We start from the raw sequence: 15,701 nt of genomic DNA on the forward strand, positions 1-15,701 counted from the left end.
TGCCCTCTTATGATGGACCTCTTGTCTTCAGCTACTAATGCACAGGCTGACACTGTTTACTGATAGCATCATGGGTCTCCTTCATCTTAAATGTAACTTGTTAAGCAAACCTTTAAAGTCATTTTGGAAGGACAATTTTTATGCAATACGTTCTTTCACACTGAGGAATAGTTCAGTGGAAGGCTAACTCACAATACTAAAGAAATGGTTCTAAACTCTTGGGTGTGCTAGTTTATTAGTAGAGTCATTCTGTGATCTGACCTACAGGCAAAACGTTTTAAGTAGGTGTAACAGTACTGTAACGGCTAGTGCCAGTGACTTTTTTTTCATGTCATGCCACAAGATGAGTGTGGGGAAAAAATTGGAAATTTACTGGAAAATCATTAAGAAAATGTGAGTGACTTTAACTTCAAGAAGAGGTGACAAATGAGATTTGAATCATTTTGAGGTTAATTTAGATTCTTGGGTGCGGGAAGATCATGGAAGTATTAAAAAAGAAAAAGCACATCTGTTAAGGTAAAGACTTCAGCACCCTGTATTTTCCCCATGGCACTGGTGAGTGCCAAGAATCAAGATGAATAATGGTTCCTTCTCGAGACAAGGGCATAATGGAGGCACGGCAAGAAGAGCCATGCCTTCCTCCTGCAAGACCTTGCAAAGTGTACAGCAGGGAATGTAAGATTGAAACTCTCCAACATAAGTGTGACAAGAAGCTACTTATTGGCATAAATAAGGTTGAGCTTTAGGCTAAACTAAGCTTCTCTACACTGAGCTGAAGCAATTTTTCTGCTCCTGGCATATCCACTCTTTTACTTTCAAGAGTACAGGCTAAAACAGAGGTGAGATATGGGTTGAGGATAGACACTTTTGAGGAAGTACAGGATCAGATTCTCTGTTGAGGTAGAGATTTGCTTGATGTAGCAGAGATTTGGGGCACCCAGGGAGGTGGTTATGGCTTCCTGATTCTAAGATGGACCCAGCATAGGATTAGAGCAGAGTGAGATCTACCGTAATCTGTGGTTTCAGAGTAGCAGCCGTGTTAGTCTTTATCCGCAAAAAGAAAAGGAGTACTTGTGGCACCTTAGAGACTAACAAGAGAGCTACAGCTCACGAAAGCTTATGCTCAAATAAATTTATTAGTCTCTAGGGTGCCACAAGTACTCCTTTTGTTTTTACTGTAATCTGTGCCATTTGGTGCATGGTTCCTGCTGAGGATAGCTATCTTCCAACCCTGGATGCCTCCCCTCATCGGTGGGTGCTATGGGCGAGAGTGGCATAAGAGTGAGATACACATGTTGTGGGCTCTCCCATGTTGGGAGAATCTTCAGCAGGGGAGATCAGGCCAGATTCCATCAGTGTGTCCCAGAGTGGATGGGACTGAGGAAAACGTTAGCAAATATATGAGGCATATAGGTATACTTTTCCCTTTTTATCTTGGCAACTGTTCCTAGCTAGGAGTAACTTGGTGCTCTCACAGCTGCCCCATATAAATGCAGGATCAGGTTACCATTGGACTTCTGCTCATTCCTTTTTACTGATACTCTGTACCTAATATGTGCTGGGTTAAGTTTGTAGTGGTTGGTTATATGGATTGTGTTTCTCCCATCTGCATGTGAGACTTTATTAATATTTAGCAGCAGGAAAGGCTTTGTGCTAATTTATTTGGGGGTAGTTAAGGAAGGAGGAGAGATGATGGATCTCTTTATTTAAAATAAAATATATAAATGCAGACTGAAAAAGCAAAAGTCCGCTTCAATTTATCTTGAAAAATATGGGATCGGATCAGAACATGATTCAGATGCATGTCAATTTAAATTAGAACTTTCAGGCTAATGCTAGTAATGTGATCAGATGGCATAAGAAAAAAAGAGGGGAATAAAAGGTTCAAAACAGATGTCTGGCGGCAATTTTTCACACAAACAATCAAAAATGGGTGGAATGGCCTCCCAGGCATTGTTATGCTATGCAAGCTTAAATCCTAAGTCATTCAGGAAAATTACATAGCGTCCTGAGGCATACAAGGCAAAATGAGCCTTAAAACTTGCTTATGCACATATGTTGGGAATATTGATTCAAAAAGCTAAATTAATTATTGGGCTGTGCATGATTTACATTGAGAGTCACCATTCTATACCAATAGGCTGAATACCCCTTTGTTTTAGTGAATAATCAGGAGGAACTTTTGAAGGTATCTTGTTAAAATCTTGCCTTTTCTATTTATCTTTTCATTTACAGGTTGTTGCTGAAATTGTTACCCTGGGGTTGGCTGACTTCTTGCTCATGTACTTCTGTCCCACCATGCAATGGAATAGTGACACAGTGTATCGCAGCTGCTCAGCACTGGAGAATGGAATCTTCTTATGATGAAAAGGTAGTTATCGCTCTCTCTTTTTTTTTTAATGGAACAGATCTATATGGAATATTAGTTTTATAACTTTCAGATCATGTCCTGAAAAATCTAAATATTTTTGAGTTGTAGTAGCAAGAACCTGTTCTTAACTGGTAGGACTGTAACTATACCTGTGAACGCTGCTTTGCATAATCCAATCCTTATGTAGGGGGTAAAGGAAGTGACATAATGTGATTGTTGCAAGGAGTAGGACAAGTTTAAATTGCTGTGCCAATTAAACTTGGAACTTCAGAGCCTTTCAGGTTTATGGTTTTGCTCCATATGTCTGATGATTAGGAGAGACCTGCCCCAGAGGACAAATAGCTAATTTACCATTGTGCATTTGAGTTGTCTTAACCCCAGAATTGATCACATAGCTATGCAATTCATCACATACGTATGCCTGCATCACTTGCCCATTAACCATCTTCCAGAGACTTATTCTAACATTAGAAATCCTCAGCTGCTTTAAAAAGCTGCCATTTAAATAAAAAATAAATTGCCACATAAATGTTTCCCTCTCCTTTCCCCCATCATGTGGAATTTATACCCCAAATTGCCCATACCCATGGCCCAGTGGACAAGATTAATCTCTGGCCCAGTGACAGTTCTTCATACTTAAAAATATCATGACTTTAAAGTCCATTATCTTATCACCCTGTAGGGCTAGAGATGTGAAGTTGGGGCATGGGTTTTTTTAATGGGACCCAATTTCTGCTCAGGATAGCAGATCTTAAAGTCCATGATATTTTTATGTGGAGAAACTATTCAAGTCATTATTAGGTTTGTTCTGTATTTGTCAGTTTGCATTTTTTCCCCCCCACTGAGCCTGGCAAAGTTGCACTCATGGTAGCTTAGGTACCTGTTCTTTATAGGCAGCAGGCTACAAGAAATATACCCAATAATAAAAATTAAACCAATATGCGACTTGATGCAGGAATTATTGGATAAAATTTTGTAGCCTTTATGATGCGGATTGTCAGGCAAGATGATTGTTATGGTTTATAATTAGGCTTGGCAGGATTTGCTTTAAATCAATAGATGTCAGTCATTGCTGATGTCAGCTAACACACTGAAATGGGTGGGAAAAAATATCCATTGGTGTGCGTGCAGCATCCCCAGCAACTTGTGCTTGCAGGGATTGGGTCTCACTGTCTCTGCAGTGGTGTGGGGAGGCCTTTGCAGCACTGCTGTCATGGGAGTGGGAGAGTGGGGTTGTGACAGTGGAACAACAGCCGGCTCCCTGCCCTGCTGCAGGGCCGGAGAGACTGGATCCCTAGAGGCGCCATGTGCAGGGCAAGCTGTGGCACTGGTGGGGCACAGCAGAGATCCACAACTGGGCTCACAAGGAGGATGACAAGCCTGCAGATATGCGGGAGGCCACCCCACTGCTGAGTGTCTCCATCACCAGCCATGCAGGAGGCTCTCTGCAGCTCTGCGATCACAGCCCCATTCACTCACCAGTCTGGAGTGGGGGAGCCATCCTGGGGCAGGAACTGTTTCGCAGTTAGGTGTCTTCCCTCATGGCTGGGGGCTGCTCCTTCTTCTCCCACCCCTGCTCAGGGTCTCTGCTCAATCAGACCAGGATCGCAACTTGCCCTGTACCTTGTGTCTGGGTGTCTGGGGCCCCTTGGCCAAGCAGAGAGCCCCCTGCAGCCCCACTGTCGGCACAGCCTTAACTCCAACCCAACCCTTCACCTAATTTCCATAACTGTAAAAATAAATACAGTTAAAATTATAAAAATAAAAATGGATGTTAATAGTCAAAATAAAATAAAATGGAATTCTGCCAAGTCTATCTATAATCTTCTGGTTTATAATCTATGATCATTTGAAAAAAAAACCCTCTCAAACATTCCAATAATTGTGTTTCTGTAAAATATTTTGCATGTGCAGAATATATGATGATATGTAGGTATCACTGGCTTGTGTTTGTAATTATAAGTCTATTCTTCAGCTGTTCCACATTCACAACCGCTAAACCTTTATTGCCCCTCACACATATAGAAAAATATGTACAAGTGTGTAGCACATACCTACTGTTCAAATCTAGATCGTTGCATTAAAATTTGTACCAGAAAGAAGAATTTATCCTAACCTTCATAAAACACATGTACCAAATATTCCTGCAAATACTCTCAAACTTAGACCTTTTAATGCTTTTTGTACTCCATCTTAATTTATTTTATTTTAGAAATGAACAACGAAAACCTAGTAATATTGTAATGCTGATTGCATGGGAGCAACTGACAATGAAATGAAGACCGACTGTTCATTTATTGTCATGAGAACAGGAGGGAGTGGTGATCTTTTTGATTGCTCTATTGTATAAAAATAATTGGCTTATTATCATAATCATATTCTTTTTCACGATATCAAGGTCAAGTGCAATAGTAGTAATAGTATGGGGACATATCAGTTTGCAGATGCTAGTAGGTATTAATTGAGGGAAATATGAGCTTCTACTACTTTTTGTGGTGCTGATAAACATTACTGTTGAAAAGAGACAGGTGAATATCAAACCCCGAGGACCTTTACAGTCACTGAAATTTCTTGCCATCTGTTTTTAAAACTCTAAATTCAGCCGAAGACTAGGAAGAGGCGAATGTACTAATCAGTATTGTTCTTGTTCGCACCAAACACGGAGAGTTTTATTTTCTGAGTTGCTTCTTCAAAAATATGTTGTTCTCAATATAATTACAGTATGGGGTAAATTTTCAGAAAGTTCTCTTGGGTTTTAACTTCTGACTCCTATTGAGAAGTATGCAGCCCAAATCCCACATGACTTGCAAGTGTATTCCTGTGCCATGATGTAAAGAAACTGATCTTGACTTCTTAAGTATATTTCATTTTTGAATCACTGAAATCTTAATTTTTTGAGTACATTTTCTTTGGGCATCTCTAGTCTAGCCTCCTGCGTAATACAGGAACAGCACATTTTATCTTTTAAAATATTTTCCAGTAAAATTATGAAGTTATAAAATGTGCTTGAATACTATGGTGCTGGGTGCTACAGAAAACCAGAGATAAGGTTCACCGATGCTCAGTGATCCGGAGGAGCTCAGACCAGTCCATATTATCTACCCAAATCATAAATAGAGACATGGAGAAGAGCATACGCCAGTCAGTTTACACAACTGCAGGCAAAGTGACAGTCTGTGAAAGATTAAATTACCCAGTGCCCAAATAATTCTTTTTTTAAGATTTACAAAACAGAGCTGTGGCTGTGGCATCTAAAAAAGAAACTCTTCCCTGGGTACTCCAGTGACTTACACTGAAAGATTGCATTCTTTTGCCGTGTCTCAGTTGTTGTGACTGATAGCAGCTGTATGTTGACAAAATATGCATTTTTAAACTAAGGCGCTATATGAGTGGCATGAAGTAGTATCATCTCATCACAGAAAAAGTGAGACAATTTTTAGTGCAATCATATTGATTCCAAAAGTGCATCTGGTGAACATGTCCAGTGTTTGTTTTCATAGTCCATAATGCTTCACCCTGGTATGGATCTTTTCACTGTCGATTCATTATATAGTAAAGCATTGTGTAGCATTGTAAATAGGAGTGGTGATGCAACAGATTTGTTTTGAATATACAATCAGATGATGATAACTTGTTTCTGAAGTACTTTTCTCTGATCCTCTGGTTGGATGTTGCCAATTGAAGGAAGTAAGTGGTTCCCGGAATTGTCTAAATAGTAAATGAATGCTTTTAAATGACTGAAATAGTTATGTGGGGGCTCTTAAATTGACTACTAAGCACTGAAACACAGGCAACATGTTATTTTAAACTAGATTAAATATTTGAACTGGCAAGACGAAAGCAGTTGTGCTCTAATCTGTAATGAGCTTCCCATGGCATAGCTATGAGCAGTGGCAATGGAGCTGCTTCAGATTCAGGAAGACTACATTGTATTGAATCACACTGAGAAGATTTGCAACAGGGCCTAAAAACTTTATTTTTTAGTGAAAATTTCAATTCTGCGTAAGACTTACTGGTCTGAGATCAGAATATGGCACAACTATTTAAAGACCTGGAGGGAGAAAAAGGGTGAGTGGCACTGCAATAAAACAGTGTATTTTTAAAATGGAAAGCGATAATGTTATTGAACATGCAATTTATTACATACATTTAAGCATGAAAGCTGTTAGCCTCTCATCTTAGCTGTTAAAATATGTCTGTTGCTTTGAAGTGAAAGGAAGAGCTTTAGTCAGAACATAAAGAAATAACCTGTAGGGGAAAATTTATCCTTAAGAACAGAAGATCTTTGTTTTTGTTTGTTTGTTTGTTTTGTTGGGGATGGGGACGGGTTTGGATCTCAGTCACGGGAAAGGTTTAGATATAGATCCAACAAACAGATCATATTAGAAAAGTCAGATAGAGGAGCAAAGGAGTCAATTAAATGGTAAAAATTCCATTATCCATGACTTGTTTAAACAACCTGATTGTTTCAAACAGCAGTAATTTACAGATGCTGTTCTAATGAGAACTGCAAAAAAATATTTTCTGTTGTGCATATAGCTGTGAGCCATGCAATCATTTTAATGTGAATTTTCCGTCTGTATCTGAGATAAATATTTAAAACTCTTCAAAACAGATTGCTAAAAGGATCCTATTTTTTTGCTGCTAATTCATAGACTTTAAGGCCAGAAGGGACCAGCGTGATCATCCTGTCTGACCTCTTGCACATTGCAAGCCATAGAACCTCACCCACACACCCACTCAAGTAGTAGGCACATAACCTCTGGCTGAGTTACTGAAGTCCTCAAATCTTGATTTAATGACTTCAAATTAGAGAGAATCTACTGTTTTCTCTAGTTCAAGCCAGCAAGCGACCTGGGTCCCTATGGCAGAGGAAGGTAAAAACCCAGTAGGGTCTGTACCAGTCTTACTTGGGGGAAAATTCCATCCTGGCCCCAGATATGATGATCTGTTTAACCCCCGAACATGTGGGCGAGACCCACCAGCCACACACTGGGGAAAAAAATTCTTTATGGTAGTTCAGAGCCGTTCCCATTTAGTGTTCCATCTCTGATAGTTGGAAATATTTGCTAATAGGCAATCTCAGAGAATCATAGAATATCAGGGTTGGAAGGGACCTCAGGAGGTCATCTAGTCCAACCCCCTGCTCAAAGCAGGACCAATCCCCAATTAAATCATCCCAGCCAGGGCTTTGTCAAGCCTGACCTTAAAAACTTCTAAGGAAGGAGATTCTACCACCTCCCTAGGCAACGCATTCCAGTGTTTCACCACCCTCCTAGTGAAAAAGTTTTTCCTAATATCCAACCTAAACCTCCCCCTCTGCAACTTGAAACCATTACTCCTTGTTCTTTCCTCTTCTACCACTGAGAATAGTCTAGAACATCCTCTCTGGAACCACCTCTCAGGTAGTTGAAAGCAGCTATCAAATCCCCCCTCATTCTTCTCTTCTGCAGACTAAACAATCCCAGTTCCCTCAGCGTCTCCTCATAAGTCATGTGTTCCAGACCCCTAATCATTTTTGTTGCTCTTCGCTGGACTCTCTCCAATTTATCCACATCTTTCTTGTAGTGTGAGGCCCAAAACTGGACACAGTACTCCAGATGAGGCCTCACCAATGTCGAATAGAGGGGGACGATCACGTCCCTCGATCTGCTCGCTATGCCCCTACTTACACATCCCAAAATGCCATTGGCCTTCTTGGCAACAAGGGCACACTGTTGACTCATATCCAGCTTCTCGTCCACTGTCACCCCTAGGTCCTTTTCCGCAGAACTGCTGCCTAGCCATTCGGTCCCTAGTCTGTAGCTGTGCATTGGGTTCTTCTGTCCTAAGTGCAGGACCCTGCACTTATCCTTATTGAACCTCATCAGATTTCTTTTGGCCCAATCCTCCAATTTGTCTAGGTCCCTCTGTATCCTAGCCCTGCTCTCCAGCATATCTACCACTCCTCCCAGTATAGTATCATCCGCAAATTTGCTGAGAGTGCAATCCACACCATCCTCCAGATCATTTATGAAGATATTCAACAAAACCGGCCCCAGGACCGACCCCTGGGGCACTCCACTTGACACCGGCTGCCAACTAGACATGGATCCATTGATCACTACCCGTTGAGCCCGACAATCTAGCCAACTTTCTACCCACCTTTATAGTGCATTCATCCAGCCCATACTTCTTTAACTTGCTGACAAGAATACTGTGGGAGACCGTGTCAAAAGCTTTGCTAAAGTCAAGAAACAATACATCCACTGCTTTCCCTTCATCCACAGAACCAGTAATCTCATCATAGAAGGCGATAAGATTAGTCAGGCATGACCTTCCCTTGGTGAATCCATGCTGACTGTTCCTGATCACTTTCCTCTCATGTAAGTGCTTCAGGATTGATTCTTTGAGGACCTGCTCCATGATTTTTCTGGGGACTGAGGTGAGGCTGACTGGCCTGTAGTTCCCAGGATCCTCCTTCTTCCCTTTTTTAAAGATTGGCACTACCTTAGCCTTTTTCCATTCATCCGGGACTTCCCCCATTCGCCACGAGTTTTCAAAGATAATGGCCAATGGCTCTGCAATCACAGCCGCTAATTCCTTTAGCACTCTCGGATGCAACTCGTCCGGCCCCATGGACTTGTGCACGTCCAGCTTTTCTAAATAGTCCCTAACCACCTCTTTCTCCACAGAGGGTTGGCCATCTACTCCCCATGTTGTGATGCCCAGCGCAGCAGTCTGAGAGCTGACCTTGTTAGTGAAGACAGAGGCAAAAAAAGCATTGAGTACATTAGCTTTTTCCACATCCTCTGTCACTAGGTTGCCTCCCTCATTCAGTAAGGGGCCCACACTTTCCTTGGCTTTCTTCTTGTTGCCAACATACCTGAAGAAACCCTTCTTGTTACTCTTGACATCTCTTGCTAGCTGCAACTCCAGGTGTGATTTGGCTCTCCTGATTTCATTCCTACATGCCCGAGCAATATTTTTATATTCTTCCCTGGTCATATGTCCAACCTTCCACTTCTTGTAAGCTTCTTTTTTATGTTTAAGATCCGCCACGATTTCACCGTTAAGCCAAGCTGGTCGCCTGCCATATTTACTATTCTTTCGACTCATCGGGATGGTTTGTCCCTGTAACCTCAACAGGGATTCCTTGAAATACAGCCAGCTCTCCTGGACTCCTTTCCCCTTCATGTTAGTCCCCCAGGGGATCCTACCCATCCATTCCCTGAGGGAGTCGAAGTCTGCTTTCCTGAAGTCCAGGGTCCGTATCCTGCTGCTTACCTTTCTTCCCTGTGTCAGGATCCTGAACTCAACCAACTCATGGTCACTGCCTCCCAGATTCCCATCCACTTTTGCTTCCCCCACTAATTCTTCCTGGTTTGTGAGCAGCAGGTCAAGAAAAGCTCCCCCCCTAGTTGGCTCCTCTAGCACTTGCACCAGGAAATTGTCCCCTACGCTTTCCAAAAACTTCCTGGATTGTCTATGCACTGCTGTATTGCTCTCCCAGCAGATATCAGGAAAATTAAAGTCACCCATGAGAACCAGGGCGTGCGATCTAGTAACTTCTGCGAGTTGCCGGAAGAAAGCCTCATCCACCTCATCCCCTGGTCAGGTGGTCTATAGCAGACTCCCACCACTACATCACTCTTGTTGCTCACACTTCTAAACTTAATCCAGAGACACTCAGGTTTTTCTGCAGTTTCGTACCGGAGCTCTGAGCAGTCATACTGCTCTCTTACATACAGTGCTACTCCCCGACCTTTTCTGTCCTGCCTGTCCTTCCTGAACAGTTTATAACCATCCATGACAGTACTCCAGTCATGTGAGTTATCCCACCAAGTCTCTGTTATTCCAATCACGTCATAATTCCTTGACATCACCAGGACCTCCAGTTCTCCCTGTTTGTTTCCAAGGCTTTGTGGATTCGTATATAAGCACTTGAGATAACCTGCTGATCGCCCCTCATTCTCAGTATGAGGCCAGGAGTCCTCCCCTCACAGACGTTCCTGCCTGTGCTTCCTCCTGGTATCCCGCTTTCCTACTTACCTCAGGGCTTTGGTCTCCTTCCCCTGGTGAACCTAGTTTAAAGCCCTCCTCACTAGGTTAGCCAGCCTGCTCGCAAAGATGTTCTTCCCTCTCTTCGTAAGATGGAGCCCATCTCTGCCCAGCACTCCTCCTTCATGGAACACCATCCCATGGTCAAAGAATCCAAAGCCTTCTCTCCGACACCACCTGCGTAGCCATTCGTTGACTTCCACGATTCGATGGTCCCTACCCAGGCCTTTTCCTTCCATGGGGAGGATGGACAAAACACCACTTGCGCCTCAAACTCCTTTATCCTTCTTCCCAGAGCCACGTAGTCCACAGTGATCCGCTCAAGGTCATTCTTGGCAGTATCATTGGTGCCCATGTGGAGAAGCAGAAATGGGTAGCAATCCGAGGGCTTGATGAGTCTCAGCAGTCTCTCCGTCACATCGCGAATCTTAGCCCCTGGCAAGCAGCAGACTTCTCGGTTTTCTCATCATATCATGTCCATCATAAATTTATCAAACTCAGTCTTGAAGCCAGTTAGGCTCCCCCTCCCCGCCCCACTCCAACTACTCCCGTTGGAAGACAGTTCCAGAATTTCGCTCCTCTGATGGTTTAAAAACCTGAGTTAGCACCTGATGTTTTAAAAAAATGTTGATAGTGTTCTATTGCCACCATACCATTGTGAGTATATTTGACACTTTGGCGTAGCTGCCAAGGTTCATGCAGCTCCATGTATGACATTTCTGATTATGAGAAACAGTTCTTGATTTTCCCCTCAGGGTCACCCACAGCAGTTGGAGCAGGTGTGAGGAAGGCACACCCACATTCCTTGCACGCTTCAGAATCAGGAGTTTGGAGTTTGGGAGTGGACCAGTGTATTGAAGAAGATTGATTGCAGAGTTGGAGGAAGGGTGAAGGGGATGAAGGGAGGGAGCCCAGAAAAGGATTGTTACAGAGGGAGAGAGCCTGGGCAGGATATCGGTAGGGCAGGAGATCCTGATGCAGTCTACAAGGAAGGCTATGGATGGGCTGTTATTATCTGTTGGGCTGTAGTGGGAGATGTAGATGGGTGATGGGTGGGGTGCTTAGGGAAGACACCATTTTAACAGCATCTAATTTTGTGACCCACACCCTTAATCTCTTCACCTTCCTGCCAGAAAATGCTTCCTCCTTCTTTTCAGTGCCAGTGCTCTATTCTAGAAGGGAGAGAAGACCATGGTAGAGGTGTCAGGCTTCTCTGTTGCCTGAAAACTAGGGCATTCCCCTGTAACCAGGGGGAGAAACTATAGCTGTTCACCTGCAGCCCTTGCAAGATCTGTTAGATGCATGACAAGGCTACCAAATGTGTGAGTGTCATGCAAGATGTGTGATCCTTGCAAGTCTGAATATGTATCATAAAGCTAGAATGTGCAACAAGTATTGATATTCGCAGCTACTGTGAGAGATGTAGTTGTCCTCCTTGAAGGCTTTCCTGAACCTCAAGTGGAGTGGTAGTCTGAATGCCCTCTAAAATTTTTCATATTTGCCCTGATGGTAATTTTTAAATTAAACATTGGGATCTGTCCTTGGGGGATGGAGGGTTCCATTTTTGTGTGGAGATAGAAGAAGGTTAGTCGAGTAAGGCTTGGTCTACACTAGAAAATTAGGTCAGTTTAACTACTTTGAGGTCTGGGGTGTGAAAAATCCACCCCGAGTGGTATTGTTAAAATGACCTAAATCTCCATGTAGATAGCGCTAGATCAATGGTATAATTATTCCGTCAACCTAGCTATCGTCTCTCAGGGAGGTGGATTACCTGCACTGGCAGGAGAACCCCTCCTGTTGGCATAGGAGGTAATGTCTACACGGAAGCATTACAGCGGTGCAGCTGCAGTGGCTCAGCTGTGCCGCTGTAACATTTTAAGTGTAGACATAACATAAAGCTATGGCTACACAATACATTTCTGTCAGTGGCATGAAGAACATGTACTCGCGTAGCACTGCCTAATATAGGTTTATGTAACTGTGTAGACAGTGGGGCCTGGCTTAGGTGAGCAGAGTACACACATGCCTGAAGGGTGTGGGTATGTACCCAAGTATATACCCTACATGGCTCTATATTCACCCAAGCTGTGCATTCACGTCTACACTTTTATATTTGTGCATATGGTGTCCCATTGCCTGCCAGCTGCTGAAGCCTGTCCCCGCCTCAGGAAAAGACCCTGGTAGCAGGGAAATAAATTGGTACTGGAGAAGGTCTCTGGCAGGGGGGATGCAGTGGGGATATGCTCAGCCTTTCCTTGTTGCCTCCTCCCTGCCCAGAGCCTTTCACTGACATGAGTAGCTACATGCTGCAGTGTTAAAGCAGCTTGCTTTCCACTGCAGCATATAGTTACGCATATCCTACTCACCACTGAAAGTGGTGTGTAATGTAGACATAGCCTTAAAAAGAAAACTATGGCAGCTCTTTCTAAACCTCTTGGCTGCTTTACTGTTAGTGAGTCAGGAGCAGCTAGACTAGTGGGCAAAGTGCAGGTAAGGCTATAAAAATTGCATGATGATTAATTTTATCCTATTGATACCCCTGTGTGTATGGTGTGCGTGTGTGTGTATATACAGTTATGTATGTGTGCATATATTTGTATGTTGCTGTATTCAATTTCATTTACAATTACAAAAGCAGATTAAGTCATTAAAACCCATAGAATTATTCTGGCTTTACACAAATGTAAATGAATTTAGATCTGGTTACCCGTGTGCATTTTTTCTATCCATCTAATCTACCTATCCAAGCAACTTGCTACATTATAACAATATGCATAAGTTTTATATTAAACTATTCAGGTAACAAGTGCAGTAGTAATAAAAATGTGTTGTATTAGTGTTGTAAATAAAAGGGAATGTATGGGTATGTCTACTCTACGAAATTAGGTCGAATTTATAGAAGTCTTTTTTTAGAAATCTTTTTTATATAGTCGATTGCGTGTGTCCCCACACAAAATGCTCTAAGTGCATTAACTTGGCGGAGTGCTTCCACAGTACCAAGGCTAGTGTCGACTTCCAGAGCGTTGCACTGTGGGTAGCTATCCCACAGTTCCCACAGTCTCCGCCGCCCATTGGAATTCTGGGTTGAGATCCCAATGCCTGATGGGGCAAAAACATTGTCGCGGGTGGTTCTGGGTACATGTCATCAGGCCCTCCCTCCCTCCGTGAAAACAGCGGCAGACAATTGTTTCATGCCTTTTTTTCCTGAGTTACCTGTGCAGACGCCGTACCACGGCAAGCATGGAGCCCGCTCAATTCACTGTCACCATACGTCTCCTGGGTGCTGGCAGACGCAGTACTGCATTGCTACACAGCAGTAGCCCATTGCCTTGTGGCAGCAGACAGTGCAATAGGCCTGATAACCATCGTCATCATGTCCGAGGTGCTCCTGGCCGCCTCGGTAAGGTCGGTCAGGAGAGCCTGGGCAGACACGGGCACAGGGACTAAAATAGGAGTGACCTGACTAAAACAGGTCGTTCTCTTTAGTCCTGCCAGCAGTCCTACTGCATCGTCTTCTGACAAGCAGGCAGGAGATGAGGATGGCTAGCAGTCCTACTGCACCGTCTGCTGCCAGCCAAAGATGTAAAAGATAGATGAAGTGGATCAAAACAAGAAATACACCAGATTTGTTTTGTATTCATTTGTTCCCTCTCTCCCTCCCTCAACTCAACAGCCGACAATCGTTTCGGTGAGGTCAGTCAGGGGCACCTTGAAAAGTTTAATGGAGATTCAGTCCTGCCTGAAATACTGGGGGGGAAGGATAGCTCAGTGGGTTGAGTATTGGGTTGAGCATTGGCCTGCTAAACCCAGGGTTTTGAGTTCAATCCTTGAGGGGGCCATTATGTGTGACAGTTGTTTTTGTTTCTCCTTGATGTAAAGCCACCCCCTTTGTTGATTTTAATTCCCTGTAAGCCGATCCTGTAAGCCATGTCGTCAGTCACCCCTCCCTCCATCAGAGCAACGGCAGAGAATCATTCAGTGCCTTTTTTCTGTGCAGACGCCATACTACGGCAAGTATGGAGCCCACTCAGATCACTTTGGCAATTAGGAGCACATTAAACACCACGCGCATTATCCAGCAGTATAGGCAGCACCAGAACCTGGCAAAGCGAAACTGGGCGAGTAGATGACGTTAGCGCGGTGACGAGAGTGATGAGGACACGGACACAGACTTCTCTCAAAGCACGGGCCCTGGCAATGTGGGCATCATGGTGCTAATGGGGCAGGTTCATGCGGTTGAATGCCGATTCTGGGCCCAGGAAACAAGCACAGACTGGTGGGACCACATAGTGTTGCAGGTCTGGGACAATTTCTAGTGGCTGTGAAACTTTCGCATGCGTAAGGGCACTTTCATGGAACTTTGTGACTTGCTTTCCCCTGCCCTGAGGCGCAAGAATACCAAGATGAGAGCAGCCCTCACAATTGAGAAGCGAGTGGCAATAGCCCTGTGGAAGCGTGCAACGCCAGACCGTCAGTCGGGAATCAATTTGGAGTGGGCAAATCTACTGTGGGAGCTGCTGTGATGCAAGTGGCCAACGCAATCAAAGATCTGCTGATATCAAAGGTAGCGACCCTGGGAAATGTGCAGGTCATAGTGGATGGCTTTGCTGCAATGGGATTCCCTAACTGTGGTGGGGCCATAGACGGAACCCATATCCCTATCTTGGCACTGGAGCACCAAGCCGACGAGTACATAAACCGCAAGGGGTACTTTTCAATAGTGCTGCAAGCACTGGTGGATCACAAGGGACGTTTCACCAACATCAACGTGGGATGGCCGGGAAAAGTATATGACGCTTGCATCTTCAGGAACTCTGATCTGTTTCAAAAGCTGCAGGAAGGGACTTTATTCCCAGACCAGAAAATAACTGTTGGGGATGTTGAAATGCCTATAGTTATCCTTGGAGACCCAGCCTACCCCTTAATGCCCTGGCTCATGAAGCCGTACACAGGCAGCCTGGACAGTAGTCAGGAGCTGTTCAACTACAGGCTCAGCAAGTGCAGAATGGTGGTAGAATGTGCATTTGGACGTTTAAAGGTGCGCTGGCGCAGTTTACTGACTTGCTTAGACCTCAGCGAAACCAATATTCCCACTGTCATTACTGCTTGCTGTGTGCTCCACAATATCTGTGAGAGTAAGGGGGAGACGTTTATGGTGGGGTGGGAGGTTGAGGGAAATCGCCTGGCCGCTGGTTACGCGGATCCAGACACCAGGGCGGTTAGAAGAGCACAGGAGGGTGCGGTGTGCATCAGAGAAGCTTTGAAAACCAGTTTCGTGACTGGTCAGGCT

At 44.0% G+C, this 15,701-nt stretch overlaps 1 protein-coding gene across 3 annotated transcripts in view; it reads left to right on the forward strand.

The window, feature by feature from the left end:
- Window positions 1-2,240: 2,240 nt before the first annotated feature.
- Window positions 2,241-15,701, forward strand: part of THSD7A (thrombospondin type 1 domain containing 7A) — a 437,061-nt gene continuing 423,600 nt past the window's right edge. For all 3 annotated transcript variants that reach the window (XM_073333830.2, XM_073333834.2, XM_073333832.2), the window contains exon 1: window positions 2,241-2,371. The gene's annotated coding sequence lies outside the window, so the exon portion shown is untranslated. The remainder of the gene's footprint in view (window positions 2,372-15,701) is intronic.

Source organism: Lepidochelys kempii, chromosome 2 (assembly GCF_965140285.1).
Source record: "Lepidochelys kempii isolate rLepKem1 chromosome 2, rLepKem1.hap1, whole genome shotgun sequence".
In the NCBI taxonomy this organism is placed as follows: domain Eukaryota; kingdom Metazoa; phylum Chordata; order Testudines; family Cheloniidae; genus Lepidochelys; species Lepidochelys kempii.